General features: G+C 37.8%; 1 pseudogene; it reads left to right on the top strand.

Moving 5' to 3' along the window:
• The first annotated feature begins 14,222 nt into the window (after window positions 1-14,222).
• LOC124974487 (calumenin-like) lies at window positions 14,223-15,521 on the top strand (annotated as a pseudogene).
• Window positions 15,522-18,696: the final 3,175 nt, after the last annotated feature.

Here is an 18,696-nt window from a genome sequence, read left to right as displayed (position 1 = left end):
CAATCATTTTTTGTCCCACATTGCACATTTCCTCTGGCAGTTTTCAAGCACATCAGATATGCTTCTGGACCTAACTGTTGTGTCCCAGATCGGGTTAGGGTTAGGGTTAGTGCGATTCACATGAGTAGTCTAGATCCCAGTACAATAATTTACAAAGCTTGTATTTTATACAGAATATAGTGCATTCAGGTCCAGGCTTCTGAGCAAATCTCTTGCTCTCTTAAAATCTCAGCTTCTGTATCTGTGGTACAGGGAAAATGCTATTTCTTAACCTTATTATTTCTTAACCTGGGCTATGGGATAGTGAATAACATAATGGGCATAAAGTTGAGCACACAACTGACTCAGAGTAAAGGCATAGGAAATGGCAGGTGCTGCTATTGTGGCTTTGTTGTTATTCTAATATAGGATTGCTTTATAGCATTTGAGGCTTTCAAGAGAATTAGGTAATTAAACCAGGTCACTGTCAGTCCCAGATTTGATACTGCATCCTGTTACAAAAGTTCAAAATTGAACTCTTAGGAAATTAATGGATTTCTCAGTGGTATATAGGTGTTATTTACCTGAACACCTTGTGGATGCTGTGGTTTCCAGAGGCACCAAAGCATGATGTTATTCTATCACATGTCATGCATCCCCCATGATGATACTTTCCATTTGCCAGTCTTTGGGTTATAAATAGCATCAGCATGATGCAGGCTGATATTTTTCTACCGACAATGATGGTGATGATGACCATGATGAGATAAGGTATAGCAATTTCAAATATAACCATTTTATTTGAAGCAGTAATGACCCAGAGCAACATAAACCCATTGTGTGCTTTCCTGGCCATTGGGGTTCCATTGTCTCCAGGAGTCCTGGGTTTAAATGTGGATATCTTTCTTTGTGTTTATCCTTCAGTAGCATCAGTCTCAAGAGAGCAGGAGATTGTGCACTTTCATAAAACATCAAGGTGGATCATAGGCGATCTCATTTAGTAAATGTTCAGTTGCCAGATATGAAGTTGGAAAAATATAAAGCCATTTGTTAGGGAATGGGAAGTGTTACTTAGAAGTAGGGCAGTGACACGCCTTTTCTTCAATATGTAATTTTGAATTTTAGAACAGTAAGTAACTGTCTTTGAGAAACAGTATTTAAAAGTAAGCCTGGCAGCTGCCTTGGAGTTAATAAATGACATCTGCTCAGCACATCTATCAGTATCTCTGATGAGCTTTACTGTGTGTATTTTCCTTCTTGGTATTGCTAATGATGCAATTATTAATTATGGTTTCTTTTTTTGTGTATTTTTTATTTATTTTTATTGTAAAGAAATGGAGTGCATCTTGTTTCTCTGTACATGAAGTAGATTTGTGCAAACATACATTTACATAGGGTAATGGTGTTTTATTCATTGTGTTATTTTTTCCTTTCCCCACACCCCTCTTTCCCCTCTGTGCAGTCCCTCCTTCCTCCATTCTTGCTTCCCTCCCACCCCCCATGGTTTTTATTAATTATAGATTAATCAAGTTAGAGCTGTTGGTCAAAACAAATTGGCACATCAAATTTTGTCTGTGATTTGGTGTAGGTGTTGTCCTTACATTGATGTGTCTTTTATTTTGTTTGACTATACATACCTAGGTTCACAGTAAACATGATGATAAAGAAAGTTATCTTGTTGAATTATCAGTATGGTGGATTGCCCTTATATGTCTGAACAATTTCTTTAGCTATTGTTATTTGTCCAGGTACAAATGAAACACATACACACAGGGAAGACCTCATCAGAGTGATTTATACGTGTCCATTAGCCAGCATAGGGGCCTAGTAAAGGAAATTATTTGTATTTACTTACTTCTTCCATGAAGAATAAAGGAGTAAGAAAATGCTCCCTTGTTGGGATCATAGGAGTGAAATAACCATTTAATGAAATAAAATTATTCTTACTAGTGTGAATCTTATTTCTGTATTTTTTTTCCAAAGGACCCCATATCATTGTAATTACTCTTAGGCAGAAATTTTGGCTAGTTTAAAGACCTCAAAGGCAAATTCCACATATAGCATGAAAAATGGTCTGTATCCACTTAATCTTTAAGAGTATTGAGCTCATAGTACTTTATTCTTGACAGCTACTCACTTCTTGTCTGTCAGATGTGTACCCAGCTAACTTTCTCCTCATTGTTGGATATATATTTCACTGCTTGGGGGGTATTTTGCCATTGGTATTTATTTCCATGCTTTTTCTTTCTGTTAATCTCATTTTATCATTAATGGAAGTTTGGTCAGTAAATTTCCTGGTAAGGACTTTCATCTGTCATTAGTGTACTGAGAAGACCTCCTTCTCTGGCCACCCCCAGCATACTCAGTGGAGCCCTTGGTTCAAATTGTCCTCTGTCAGCATGTCGTCTTGATGCCTCTGAAATGTGATTCCAAGCTGCCTGCACATTCCTCTCTTCTTGATGACTACTGGGGATCTGTGTAGGAACACAAGGAAATAGGACTCGTTATTGCCTTTACTTTCCATTTCTATATTTTCTTCCTTCCTGTTTCCTTTCATGCCCATTGCCCAATATCTGAGGACTTTGATGTAAGTAGAAAAAAAAAAAAAAAGAATAGGTAGGCTATGAAAAGAGTGCAAATGAGGGATACAGGAAGATTAAGTGAGGCTTACTCTGAGAAAGTTTTGATTCAGCAAACACGTCCTCAAACGTAATATAAGGGATCAAATCATAAGAGGGGCACAAGGGTGTGTCACCAATTTTGTCCTGAGGATTTTATGGTTTCATATATGTTATAATGAATTTACCAAAATAACTGAATTGAAGCTTAAAAATAGGAAATTCTGTGCAGGAGAGTGGAGCAACATGCAACAGAAGTTCCACAGGAGGATGGCTGCTTTTTACACAGTCACTGGGCCATGTAACCTTTGAAGGATGGGTAGGATTTGGACCAAGAAAGAATTGAGTAGGCGAAATTTCCTATAGAAGAAATAGCAGAAATAAAGACCCCAAGAATAAGAGATGTTAGGCATATAGAGAAAAAATTCTTTTTGTTGGTACATAGGTAGATCAAAGAAAAAAGAAAAAGGAGAGGCATAAAATTAGGAAAAGAGGTTGGAAACAGCTCAGGGGAGGCCTTGATTGCCTTTTGAAATAAGCATTACTCTTGTAATGTGACTGGTTAGAGCTGTTATTTAGGAAGCCCCATAGGACAACAATCTATAAAAGAGACTAGGAAGGATGTCTGCTTGGGAGTCAAGAGTGAAAGTCCAGAAAGTAAATAAAACAGGCTTAGGGAGTAGAAGAGGGGAAACAGTAAAGAAAGAAAAATATACCATTCTTAGACTTGTTGAGATTGGGCATGATATTGGAAAATGACCTATGCCAAGTGACTGTTCTTCAACCCAGAGTTATAATATACCTCCTTTACAATTTGTTTCAGTTTTATGTGCTGGGGCTCAAAATATTTACATACAACTAAAGTTCACTTACTTGCTCTGACTTTTATTGAGTACCTACTAAATTCTATGCACAAAGAGGGAGAAGCCTCTCTCAAACTTTCTCTGTAATGAACTTGAACTCCTCCTTTTATGCTTATGAGTTTAAAAGCATTTTTCTGCATTAGGGGTATAACTCAGTGGTAGAGTGCTTGCCAAGGATGTACAAGACTTGGTTTACATCCCCAGCACAGGAAAAAAATGTATTTCTCTACCACCATGCAGCACATGGGGGGCTTTTGTTCACTTTATAAATGCCTTCTGTGTATTTCATGACATTTGTTCAGCAAGGACTTTTCAATTGACCAGTACATTAAAGACACTGTGTGGATCTCTAGGAGTCAAAGGTTGTAAAAAGTGCCCTTACTCTTGGAAAACTCCAGTGGGAGACAGTGTCAACACACCTGCTTATTCTCTGCTTGGTTAGAGCAATTACCCTAATTGCTTTCTCCTTCTTGACAGTCCTTCCTGTGACAGTCACTCCTATTTCTTTTCTTTGATTCCTTTTCAGGGTCTCTACTCTGGTCAGCAGATTATCCTCTGGAAGGATTCCATGCATTCCATTCTTCATATACACACTGGAATCAAATCAAATTGACACTATTACCAGATCTTTCTTTTCTGTCCTTTGCCAGGAAAGCTCTCAGATATTCATCCTATTTTTATTTCAGGATTTTATTTTCTTACTCTATTCTTCTGCCATTTTCATTTTTCATTCTTGTCTTTACACGTGATGAAGAAACTTTTAAATCTCAGTCTTACAATGTTGTCAATCATCTGCCAGGTCTTCTGTTGTATACTGGGGAACACTGTGATATGATGAACTAGAGTGGGCTTTGGTTTCATAGTCAGACCTGTGGAATGGAGAATGTAGCCACATGGCCTTGTTTCTCAGCAATGTGGGAGGATGAGCTATTGGCCCTGATAGCTTCTAACTTTAGTCTCCCCTTTGTAAAGCAGTATTAACATACCTCATCATATATTAAATAAAAGTTCAGTAAGATTCCTAGCATATAATAGGTATTCAAAAAGCCTAACTTCTTCCTTCCTACATAACCAGTTGGAAGATGCCTTCATAATTTAGAGTATCATCCAATCAGTGCATACTTAGTCTAATCATAAGCTAGAGTTATGATTCCATTATGATTACACCTCTTAAGTATGAAGAAGAGTCTTTCCAAATAGTGCAATGGTAGAAATTACCTAACTGACAAAGCAAGATATTATATCAAGAGGTCTTTTCAAAATAATAGCTGAGTAAATTCCCCCCTTTTTGCCATAGTCTGAAAAACTTCATCACAGATATTTAGAAACAATGCCTCTTTGTTTGGATTTCTCCTCATATTTCTTAAGGAATCACCTAAGATGTTAGATATGAATTCCTTAGATCTCACCCAGATCTTTGATCTGAAATTGGTAGGGAACCTAGCCATGTACATGTTTCAAAACCTCCCCAAATGATTCTTAAACTGTATATCCCAGAATAGATTAAACAGAATGCCACAATTAATATGTTTTATTTATTAAGCCACTTCATGCAGGAAAAATTGTATGTTTACTAAATGAGAACCTGAGGATGTCAGGATCCCTACTCTCTTAAACCCCCTCCCCCAGTCCTCATTACATTTCAAGGGCCATGGAAATATCACTTCCCATATCCACATACAGTTTACTACACTCTTTGTACATTGTTGAAACCTTAGAAATATTGACACTTCTAGCAAACGTGAAATTTATTATGTATTCTTACTTTTTGATAAGATTGTGAATAGCAAATTTGATGACGTAGAAAAGGCCCTAAGGAGGTTTTTAATCAATTAGTACTTTCTTCAGGAAGATGACATATCCTTTCTCCCACAGAATTAGTTTTTAGAAGCTAAGCATGAGCTAAACTGTGACCAAAGCACAGAGTCTAGAAGAAAATTTAAAGGACAAAGAAGATAGTGATTTTAATGCTTCAGAGCAAATTGTCAGAAATGTCCACTCTTAACTAAATCACTCTCAAAAGTCATTAATTTCAGAAGCAGGTGCTCAGATCCCCTTCACTGATTATTCACTTTATAGAAAAGGTACACACAGTTGATAACTTAGTATTGACAAGTTGTTTTCCTCATTTCATTTTTTGACCAAGATGTGAGAAATTCAAATGGAAAAGAAAGTGTTACATCAGAATAGTAATAGAACTAATAATTCTCTTGGAACTTTTAATGTCCAGATAGCAAGTGATAAGCCTTTGATAGATCATCTTATTCACAGGGTGTCAGCCAAATCAGTAAATGAAAATAATGACTGTCATTAAATTAGAACAAAAACAAAAAGATTAATTTTTTAAAAAATTTATTTTGGAAAGGATATTTATATCAAACAATTCATCCTTTCAGTGTTATGTGAGAAGGTATATTTCTGATAATTATTTATAAGCCATACTTGACTATGCCCTACAGTGGAAACAAGGGAGAAAGGAAGAATTATAAATTCAGAAATATAAACAGGTTACAAATAGTACATATAGTGTGAATATAGATTATTTTAGGTGTTGTGATTGACTTTACATTCTCAGGAAGAAAAAAAGTGATGTGTAATTTAAATGAAATTTTTTGAACATTGTTTGTGATTATGTGTAATACTAAGATACAGCTGAAAAAAAACTTTAAGGAATTTCATTTCTCTGAGTAACATGACATGAATGAAGTGTTTCAAAATGTCTAGAACCAGAAGACTGCTGTTTTTAAAATAAAGAATAGAAACACCTCTGCAAAGAGAAAAGGGTAAAAGTAAAATTATGAAAATTAATTAAAATAGATGACCAATGGCATAAATTCATAAAAATCCTGCTACAAATTGGTGGAGGACTGCTCAGTTGAAATGTTAGAGTATCTGTAGGGGCCAGTGGTATTTGAAACACTTGGAGAGGCTGTATTTTTCCATGTTTCCACAGCTTCTATTTTATTCTGTTGTCTTCTCTTCTCCCATCCTCTCATCAGGTTTCTACATCTCAGTGTTTCTTTTCAGTAGTTCCCTTTGTTCCTGCCCCACCTCCTGTTTCTTTCTCCCTCAAGCACCAGGAGTGGTATTGTGACCCCTGGTCTGTCATTCTTTAGGCATGTAGTGAGAACCATGTAATTTGTTGCTTGGGTTTGATTCAGACACTGAACCCAAATATGCTTGTTCCTAGGAGAAAGCCAGGCACTTGGTCCCATAGACAGCACTACCCATCTCCCAGTCCCTGACACGGTGAGACCCAGGCACCATTTGTGGGTGGCCCCACCTGTGTGTATCTGGTTGTGCACCCAAGGAGTCCCTTGTGTCCTTTTAGTCCCAGGCACCCTGTCACCTTAGAAGTTGTAAGCTTCTGGTCTGACCAGGGCAGTGACATTCCCACTACTTCCTGAATTCCCTTCTTACCTTTCCTCAGTGAGCCCGTGGATCCTGTGGATTCTCATCAAGGCATAACCCCACTGCTCTTTGAGTTTCCTCATTTATTAAATTAAAACAGACTGTTCTTTCCAGTTAGAAAAGCCCGTCTCACCATTAAGCCCAGGTTCCAAGTATACTTCTCCACTACTCCCAGACCTGTACCTAGGCTTCCAAAAGCAAAGCTAGTGTATAACTATAGAGACTTCTCTGTCCGATCTTATTGGGCATCTTTTCCACCATTTTGTGGAAATCCTACAAACTCACTCATTATTGCAACGTCTTTCAAGAAGACTTTCCAAATTCTCTTTCATGTTTCACCAGTCTGGCTCTGTAGCTCACCTCTGACACTGTGATGACTTCTTCTGTTGCATTTGGTGGCCTGCTTCTTGCAGCATGAAAGTGCAGACTTCTTTCTCCCTAATGGCACCACACAGCCTAGTTATGATAACCTGGAGCATGTGAGGAACTTAATACAGGGTGTTCTTTTGAAGGCTGTGTCACATGAACAGGGTTGCTGTGTATAAGTCCAGTACTGTGACCATTATATGTAGGTGGTAATGGGTAACGTGGATGATCTAGGATGTGTCTCTACTACTGAAATGGCCACTGGTCAAATCCCTCCCACTACTGGAATGCAACTCCAAGTAGGTCTCACACTCTGCTTCTTTTTCCCTTCTTGTCCTTCACTCTGTGAGGCATGAATACAGATCAAAGAACTTCTGGACAAGCTATAGCCCCTGTCCCCAACCCTCATATCTGTCACTGTCAAATTTGAGGACATCAACACAGTCCTCTCTGTGCCCTTTTCTGAAGAACCAATAGCCCACCTCTCATTTTACCCCATCTCTCTGTTCTCTTACCACCTGTAAACCCTGACTCTTTTCTCTGTTCTTCTCCCTAAATCCTTTTTCTATGTCCTCTGAACTCAAGGTCACCACCTATAATTCCTCACCTTCCAGTCTCCAGCCTTGCACATTCACCCCTGACTGTTCAGACCACTCTTCCAACATGTCTCCTAGCTTCTTGTATTTCTTCCACCTCTTCATCTCCCATCTTCCCTCATCCTCTTGCTGCTTTTCCACTAGGAAAATGAAGCCATCACAGGGGATCATTGGAATGTTCTGTTCCTAGATAACTGTGTCAACTTGCCTTCAAGCCTTTGTGCCTATGAACTGTCCTTGCTGCTGATCATCTACATGAAGTGTCTGACCCTGGCCCAGGCCATTTCCTCTACCTGCCTGCATGCTGGGGTTCACCTTCCTGCCTCTTCTCGGACCTTGCTCCTATAGGCATCTCCTTTTTCCTCCTCTATGGTCAACAAACCCCTCTCTGTTAGATCAATAGCATTTACATTCAAAGATGCTCTGACATCTCCCATCTTAATTTAAAAAAAAATCTCTTAATGCCTGCATCGCTCCTGGCTGCTCTACAGGGAGGGCCCCTCTTTGTCTATGTTCACTTCCTCCTCCTGGCCAGTTTCCCTTCTCCCTCAGCTGGCTGGCCCCCTCCTCATGACTCACCCTCTCTTTCTGTGTTCACTTCCTAAGTGTCCTCATGCAAGCTTATGGGTTTACACAGCATTTTCTTTTATTATGGCAATTCCAAAATTTGTCCTAAACTCAGATCTCTCCCCTAAATATCCAACTGCCTATTTAATATCTCCTTTGGATGTCAATATCTCAAACCTGAGTGGTCTGAAAACTAAATTCCTGGTTTCCCCACCCACCCTTCAAACCTGTTCCTCCAGCACTCCTGACTCTCTTCAGTAAATGGTACCTTTGTCTGTCATGCAGCTTCTACTAAGTGCAAGTGGATGTTACTCTGAAGCCCTCTACATCTAGGTCACTGACCTGTGAGCCCACCATCAAAAGATACCTCAAGTTGGACCTCATCTCCCTAACTCAACAGCCACCATTATGTTCCAGCCATCCTGGGTTTGTGCTTGAGTTACTGCATTATCCTTAAAATTAATGTCCATGTTACCACACTGGACCCCCTAGAATCTGCTGTGCTACAAGGTGCCAGGGTGAACCTCTTAGATATGAGCAGGATCAATGTCCTCCTCTATGGAGAATCCTCCTGTAGTTCCCATCTCAAACACAGAAAAAGCATAATCCTTGCTGCAATCTGCAGATGTCACCCCCAGCATCATATCTCACCACTTTCCCTGATATCTCCACTCTAGTCATCAGAAAGGGAGTTCAGAATATACATAATTAAAACGATCAGGGAAGCAAATGAGGAGATGAAAGAGCAAATGCAGGCATTGAAGGAGGAGATGAAAGAGCAAATGCAGGCATTAAATGATCGCACCAATCAACAGTTAAAAGACCAAATACGGGAAGCAAGAGATCATTTCAATAAAGAGTTAGAGATACTGAAAAAAAACCAAACTGAAATTCTTGAAATGAAGGAAACAATAAACCAAGTTAAAAACTCCATAGAAAGCATAACCAATAGGATAGAACACCTGGAAGACAGAACCTCAGACATTGAAGACAAAATATTTAACCTTGAAAACAAAGTTGAACAAACAGAGAAGATGGTAAGAAATCATGAACAGAATCTACAAGAACTATGGGATATCATGAAAAGGCCAAATTTGAGAATTATTGGGATTGAGGAAGGCTTAGAGAAACAAACCAAAGGAATGAACAATCTATTCAATGAAATAATAACAGAAAATTTCCCAAATCTGAAGAATGAAATGGAAAACCAAGTACAAGAGGCTTATAGAACTCCAAACATACAAAATTACAACAGACCCACACCAAGGCACATTATTATGAAAATACCTAACATACAAAATAAAGACAGAATTTTAAAGGCCACGAGAGAAAAGAATCAAATTACATTCAGAGGGAAACCAATAAGAATATCAGCAGATTTTTCAATCCAGACCCTAAAAGCTAGAAGGGCCTGGAACAACATATACCAAGCCCTGAAAGAAAATGGATGCCAACCAAGAATCTTATACCCAGCAAAACTTACCTTCAAATTTGACGATGAAATAAGATCCTTCCATGATAAACAAAAGCTAAAGGAATTTACAAAAAGAAAGCCAGCATTACAGAACATTCTCAGCAAAATATTCCATGAGGAAGAGATGAAAAACAACGATGCAAATCAGCAACAGGAGGCACTAGCCTAAAGGAATAGCCAAATAAAGGAGAAACCAAATCATGTCAAAAACAAATATGAGTCAATTGACTGGGAATACAAATCATATCACAATAATAACCCTGAATGTTAATGGCCTGTATTCATCAATCAAAAGACACAGACTGGCAGATTGGATTAAAAAGAAAAATCCAACAATATGCTGCCTGCAAGAGACTCATCTCATAGAAAGAGACACCCATAGACTAAAGGTGAAAGGATGGGGAAAAACATACCATGCACACGGACACAGCAAAAAAGCTGGAGTATCCATCCTCATCTCAGATAATGTGGACTTCAAACCAAAACTAGTCAGAAGGGATAAAGAAGGACATTACATGCTGCTTAAGGGAAGCATAAATCAGCAAGACATAACAATCATAAATATCTATGCCCCGAACATTGGCTCATCCACGTACGTCAAACAAATCCTTCTCAATTCCAGAAATCAAATAGACCACAACACAATAATACTAGGCGATTTTAACACACCTCTCTCACCACTGGATAGATCGTCCAAACAAAAATTGAATAAAGAAACTATAGATCTCAACAACACAATCAGCAATTTAGACTTAACGGACATATATAGAATATACCATCCAACAAAGAATGAATACACTTTCTTCTCAGCAGCACATGGATCCTTCTCTAAAATAGACCATATTTTATGCCACAAAGCTACTGTTAGTAAATACAAGAAGATAGAGATACTACCTTGTACTCTATCAGATCATAATGGATTGAAATTAGAAATAAATGACAGAATAAAAAACAGAAACTTCTCCAATACCTGGAGACTAAATAATACACTATTATATGATGAATGGATAACAGAAGACATCAGGAGGGAAATAAAAAAATTCTTAGAAGTAAACGAGAACAAAGACACATCATATCAAAATCTCTGGGACACTATGAAAGCAGTACTTAGAGGAAGATTTATTTCATGGGGTGCATTCAAAAAAAGAAGTAGAAATCAACAAATAAACGAGTTAACACTACAGCTCAAAGCACTAGAAAAAGAAGAGCAGACCAATACCAAAAGTAGTAGAAGACAGGAAATAGTTAAAATCAGAGCCGAAATCAACGAAATCGAAACAAAAGAAACAATCGGAAAAATTAATAAAATAAATAGTTGGTTCTTTGAAAAAATAAATAAAATTGATAAACCCTTAGCCACACTAACAAAGAGAAAGAGGGAGAAAACTCAAATTACTAAAATTTGGAATGAACAAGGAAACATCACAACAGACACGAGTGAAATACAAAACATAATTAGAAGCTATTTCGAAAATCTATACTCCAACAAAACAGAAAACCTTGAAGACATCAACAAATTTCTAGAGACATATGAACTACCTAAACTGAACGAGGAGGACATACACAACTTAAATAAAGCAATTTCAAGCAATGAAATAGAAGAGGTCATCAAAAGCCTACCAACAAAGAAAAGTCCAGGACCAGATGGGTTCTCAGCCGAGTTCTACAAAACTTTTAAAGAAGAGCTCATTCCAATACTTCTCAATGTATTCCATAAAATAGAAGAGGAGGGAACCCTAACAAACTCATTCTATGAAGCCAATATCACCCTGATACCTAAACCAGACAGAGACACATCAAGGAAGGAAAATTTCAGACCAATGTCCTTAATGAACATCGATGCAAAAATTCTCAACAAAATTTTAGCAAATCGCATACAAATATATATTAAAAAGATAGTGCACCACGATCAAGTGGGTTTTATCCCAGGGATGCAAGGTTGGTTCAACATTCGGAAATCAATAAATGTCATTCACCATATCAACAGACTTAAAGTTAAGAATCACATGATTATTTCAATAGATGCAGAAAAAGCATTTGATAAAATACAGCATCCCTTCATGCTCAAAACACTAGAAAAAATTGGGGTAATGGGAACATTCCTAAACATTATAAAGGCCATCTACGCTAAGCCCATGGCTAATATCATTCTAAATGGTGAAAAACTGAAAGCGTTCCCCCTAAAAACTGGAACAAGGCAGGGATGCCCTCTTTCACCGCTTCTATTCAACATCGTCCTTGAGACTCTAGCCAGAGCAATCAGACAAACCAAAGAAATTAAAGGGATACGAATAGGAAAAGAAGAACTCAAACTATCCCTGTTCACTGATGACATGATTATATATTTAGAGGAACCTGGAAATTCCACCAGAAAACTTTTAGAACTCATAAGTGAATTCAGTAAAGTAGCAGGTTACAAGATCAATGCTCATAAATCCAATGCATTTTTATACATAAGTGATGAATCTTCAGAAAGAGAAATTAGGAAAACTACCCCATTCACAATAGCATCGAAAAAAATAAAATACTTGGGAATCAATCTCACAAAAGAGGTGAAAGACCTCTACAATGAGAACTACAGAACACTAAAGAAAGAAATTCAAGAAAACCTTAGAAGATGGAAAGATCTCCCATGTTCCTGGATAGGCAGAATTAATATCATCAAAATGGCTATACTACCTAAAGTTCTATACAGATTCAATGCAATTCCAATTAAAATCCCAATGATGTACCTCGCAGAAATAGAGCAAGCAATTATGAAATTCATCTGGAAGAATAAAAAACCTAGAATAGCTAAAGCAATCCTCAGTAGCAAGAGCGAAGCAGGGGGTATTGCAATACCAGATCTTCAACTCTACTACAAAGCAATAGTAACAAAAACGGCATGGTATTGGTACCAAAATAGACAGGTAGATCAATGGTACAGAATAGAGGACATGGACACAAACCCAAATAAATACAATTTTCTCATACTAGACAAAGGTTCCAACAATATGCAATGGAGAAAAGATAGCCTCTTCAACAAATGGTGCTGGGAAAACTGGAAAACTATATGCAATAGAATGAAACTAAACCCCTATCTCTCACCCTACACAAAACTCAACTCACAATGGATCAAGGACCTCAGAATCAGACCAGAGACCCTGCATCTTATAGAAGAAAAAGTAGGTCCAAATCTTCAACTTGTTGGCTCAGGATCAGATTTCCTTAACAGGACTCCCATAGCACAAGAAATAAAAGCAAGAATAAACAACTGGGATAGATTCAAACTAAAAAGCTTTCTCTCAGCAAAGGAAACTATCAGCAATGTGAAGAGAGAGCCTACAGAGTGGGAGAATATGTTTGCCAACCATACCTCAGATAGAGCGCTAATTTCCAGAATCTATAAAGAACTCAAAAAACTCTACACGAAGAATACAAATAATCCAATCAACAAATGGGCTAAGGAAATGAACAGACACTTCACAGAAGAAGATGTACAAGTAATCACCAGATATATGAAAAAATGTTCAACATCCCTAGTAATAAGGGAAATGCAAATCAAAACTACCCTAAGATTTCATCTCACCCCAATTAGAATGGCGATTATCAAGAATACAAGCAACAATAGGTGTTGGCGAGGATGTGGTGAAATAGGAACACTCATACATTGCTGGTGGGGTTGCAAATTAGTGCAACCACTCTGGAAAGCAGTGTGGAGATTCCTCAGAAAGCTTGGAATGGAAACACCATTTGACCCAGCTATCCCACTCCTTGGCCTATACCCAAAGGACTTAAAATCAGCATACTACAGAGATACAGCCACATCAATGTTCATTGCTGCTCAATTCACCATAGCCAGATTGTGGAACCAACCTAGATGCCCTTCAGTTGATGAATGGATAAAGAAACTGTGGCATATTTATACAATGGAATATTACTCCGCCATGAAGAATGATAAAATTATGGCATTTGTAGGCAAATGGTCGAAATTGGAGAATATCATGCTAAGTGAGATAAGCCAATCTCAAAAACTAAAGGACGAATGATCTCGCTGATAAGCGGATGAGGACATATAATGGGGGGTGGGACGGGCTAGCATTAGGTTTAGGGTTAGGTTTAGAGTTAGGCTAAGGAGAGCAGTAAGAATGAAGGAAAGAAGGACTGTGTAGAGGGAAAAGAGGGGTGGGAGGGGTGGGAGGGGTGGGAGGGGTGGGGGAGGGGAAAATATAGTAAACATCATTACCCTATGTAAACGTAAAAAAAAAATAAATAAATAAAAAAAAAAAAGAAAATGTGAGTCTATCTGTCCATAAAAGAAACAGCATAAATATGGCAGAATTCTGGCAATTGGTGAATTTGAATAAAGGTGTTCATCACAAAAAAAAAATAATAATAATAATTAACATTAATACTTTCAACATCTAACTAGACAACCAGTTAAGGGATATTAATTCAAACAAAGTAGCATTACATCTCTTGACTTTGGTCAGAAATAAAATTGATGGCCTGAGCATGTGAGCTGAGCCCATGGGTGAACTGGGGCCAAGGTAACCTGGGCTGTGAGGCTGCAGAGAAAGATCTGATTGTCATGGACCTGTGACAGTTCCATATGTACTTGTCCTTGTGCACAACCTTTACCTTGAGCAAGTCCACAGAAAAGAAGAGCCGTGTACATCATGAGCCTCAACTCAGAGACAAAGTTCACAATGATGCTCAGAGTTTTTATTGTGATCATGATGCCTTGGATGCTGAAGAAGAACAGACCTTTGATCAGCTGACACCAGAAGAGAGCATGGAAAGGCTTGGAAAGATTGTAAGTAAAATAGATGACTACAAGGACAGGTTTGTCATTGTGAATGAGCTCAAAGACTGGATTAAATTTGCACAAAAGTGCTGGATATACAAGCATGTAGAGCAACAGTGGAAGGGGCATGACCTCAATGAGGATGGCCTCATTTTCTGGGAAGAATAGAAAAATGCCACCTATGGCTACATTTTAATGACCCAGACCCTGATGGTGGATTTAACTATAAACAAATTATGGTTAGAGATGAGCTGAAGTTTTAGATAGCAGACAGAGATGGGGACCTTATTGCCTCAAAGGAAGAATTCACAGCTTTCCTGCACCCTGAGGAATATGACCATATGAAGGACTTAGTAATGCAGGAAACAATGGAGGATATAGATTAGAATGCTGATGGTTTCATTGATCTAGAAGAGTATATTGGTGACATGTACAGCCATGATGGAAATGCAAAGGAGCCAGAATGGGTGAAGACAGAGCAAGAGCAGTTTGTTCAGTTTCGAGATAAGAACCATGATGGGAAGATGGACAAGGAAGAAACCAAAGACTGCATACTTCCCTCAGAGTATGACCATACAGAGGCAAAGCTAGGCACCTAGTCTGTGAGTGGGATCAAAACAAGGATGGCATACTTACTAAGGAGGAGATTGTGGACAAGTATGATTTGTTTTGGGCAGCCAGGCCACAGATTTTCTGGAGACTTTAGTATGCCATGATGAATTGTGAGCTGCAGACAGAGGAACTTCAAAAGTTTCTTCAAAAGTAATTTATTTTTACAGCTTTCGTTTTCATATAAAATTGTATAACTGAGGCTTTTACTAGCTTTTTAAGACATAAAAAGGTGTATGAAATAATGAAAATCATCCTGTCCCCATTCCTCTTCCTAAGTGCCTGGAGGGAACCATGCTTCTGAGGAACAACTCTAAGTAGTACACTTGTGTTTGTAGATTTACACTTTATATAATGTATACCATGGTATTTGTTTTTGTATTTGTTCTGTAGTTGGAAGTATGATATGAAGGATCAAGATCCTCAGCCCACACTTGTAGGCAAAAATTAGCTCTTTAGTCATTCTCAACCCCTTATATAATTTTTGTGATTCTCACATATTTTAAGCCTGAGATCAATATAAAATGTTGAGAGAAAGAAAAATTACATGCTCCATGATTTATATTTACAAAGGTAACACTTAATCTTGCATATGAAAAGTCTGACATTTCATATTGCATTCAGTTTCTATGGGTCCACGAACTGGTCCTGCCATTATCTAGTCAGGGACAGAATCCCTGTGCTCTAAGAAAACTTGGTTCAACTTGACTTCATTTTTTTACCCTGTAGAACTATTTGCTAATTTTGTCAAGCACAGCTGTGTTAGGAAGTTAGGGCTAGTGTCATGAAAACCAATCAAGTAGTGAGTGTGATCTCTTTACAGAGTTTTTTCTAGCTTTTTATAGACCAGTTTCCAGCTAGAAACAACTAGAAAACTAAAGGAAGAATACAAGTGTGTTCAGGGCATACACTTATTTCTGGGTGTACATCTGTTGAAATGCTCACAACATAATTATTTGCCTGTTCAAATCACTGGAAGTGCTCCATGGGGCTCCACTTTTCCAGGAATTAATCTTAATGTCACTGCAATTAAAATTCACTCCTTGCCGGCATGGTGGCACATGCCTGTAATCCCAGCAATTTGGGAGGCTGAGGCAAGAAGATCTGAAGTTTGAGCCCAGCCTCAGCAACTTAGAAAAACCTTGTCTTTAAAAAAAAATATTTTGTTAAATTTTTCTATCATTTCTTTTGTTTCAGTTTCATTGATTTCAGCTCTGATTTTAACTATTTCCTGTCTTCTACTACTTTTGGTGTTGGTCTGTTTTTCTTTTTCTAGGACTTTAAGCTGTAGTATTAAGTTATTTATTTGTTGATGTTTTTCTTCTTTTATTGAATATGCTCCATGAAATAAATCTTCCTCTGAGTACCGCTTTCATAGTGTCCCAGAGATTTTGATGCGATGTGTCTTTGTTCTTGTTTACTTATAAGAATTTTTTTTTATTTCCCTCCTGATGTCTTCTGTTATCCATTCATCATATAGTAGCATATTATTTAATCTCCAGGTGTTGGAGTAGTTTCTGTTTTTATACATAAGTGATGAATCTTCAGAAAGAGAAGTTAAGAAAACTACCCCATTCACAGTAGCCTTGAAAAAAATAAAATACTTGGGAATCAATCTAACAAAAGAGGTGAAACACCTCTACAATGAGAACTACAGAACAATAAAGAAAGAAATTAAAGAAAACCTTAGAAGATGGAGAAATCTCCCATGTTCTTGGATAGGCAGAATTAATATTGTCAAAATGGCCATACTACCAAAAGTGCTATACAGATTCAGTGCAATTCCAATTAAAATCCCAATGACCTACCTTACAGAGATAGAACAAGAAATCATGAAATTCATCTGGAAGAATAAGAAACCCAGAATAGTTAAAGCAATCCTTAGAAGGAAGAGTGAAGCAGGGGGTATCACAATACCAGACCTTCAACTATACTACAAAGCAATAGTACCAAAAACAGCATGGTATTGTCACCAAAATAGACAGGTAGGTCAATGGTACAGAATAGAGGACACAGACACAAACCCAAATAAATACAGTTTTGTCATACTAGACAAAGGTGCCAAAAATATGCAATGGAGAAAAGATATTCTCTTCACAAATGGTGCTGGGAAAACTGGAAATCCATATGCAGCAGAATGAAACTAAACCCCTCTCACCCTGCACAAAACTCAACTCAAAATGGATCAAGGACCTCAGAATCAGACCAGAGACCCTTCATCTTATAGAAGAAAAAGTAGGTCCAAATCTTCAACATGTTGGCCCAGGATCAGACTTCCTTAACAGGACTCCCATAGCACAAGAAATAAAAGCAAGAATCAACAACTGGGATAGATTCAAACTAAATAGCTTTCTCTCAGCAAAGGAAACTATCAGCAATGTGAAGAGAGAGCCTAAAGAGTGGGAGAAAATCTTTGCCACTCATACATCAGATAGAACACTAATATCAAATAACTACACCAAGAAAACAAATAATCCCATCAACAAATGGGTTAAGGAAATGAACACTTCACAGAAGAATATCTACAAGCAATCAACAGACATATGAAAAAATGTTCAACTTCTCTAGTAATAAGAGAAATTCAAATCAAAACTACCCTAAAATTCCATCTCACTCCAATTAGAATGGTGAACCCTTTAGAAAGAAGAAACCACCCTCTTGCCAACTCCAATTTAACCATATTTTATGTAATAATCTTTCCATTTTAGTCCCTTTCTTACTGATGGACCTCTTCTGAGAAGAACTATTGTATTCCAAATCTTTAACCATCATGTTACTAAGATAAATACACACACACACACACACACACACACACACACACACACAAAACCTTTATTATTTCCTATATCTCTGGATAATAAATTCAGGTGGTGCTGGGTGATGATTATGTCTAAAACTAGGTATATGCTTTTGTCTTCCACAATCCTGTTGAGGTGGGCTGCTTGGTAACTTCACCCCTTTGCATCAAGCTCTTGATAAAGGATCCACTCTTTACATTTAACCCCAGTATAGGATAATGAGCATTCTCCACCTCCAGATTCCCCCATTTTATTAAGACAAGAGCTAATAAGAAATGCCACCACCCTAGCTTAAATAGGGCACCTCATGATCTGTATGAGTCTCAAGTTTCATTAGTTGCAGAGAGCACAGGCGTGACATGAAAGTCATACACGTAGCAAACCAAAATCTGCTAGGATGGCAGCTTTTGCATGTGGGGACTTGCCAGCAAGCATTGTAATCTCATCTCTGTGAACCCCTTGAAGTTTTTTGTGGGGTTGGTTTTTTGGGATATTTTTTTGGGGGGGGGGCATTTGTTTAAATCAAGCCTGAGGCTGGTGAATAGTAGCTACACACCCACAGTATGTGTTCTGTGAGTGCTAGTTCTCTTAAATTTGGATATTGGTTATTTTTTTATAGAGAGTAAACC

The sequence above is a fragment of the Sciurus carolinensis genome, unplaced genomic scaffold, assembly GCF_902686445.1.
Source record: "Sciurus carolinensis unplaced genomic scaffold, mSciCar1.2, whole genome shotgun sequence".
NCBI lineage: Eukaryota > Metazoa > Chordata > Mammalia > Rodentia > Sciuridae > Sciurus > Sciurus carolinensis.
This window is presented reverse-complemented; position numbering and strand designations above follow the sequence as displayed.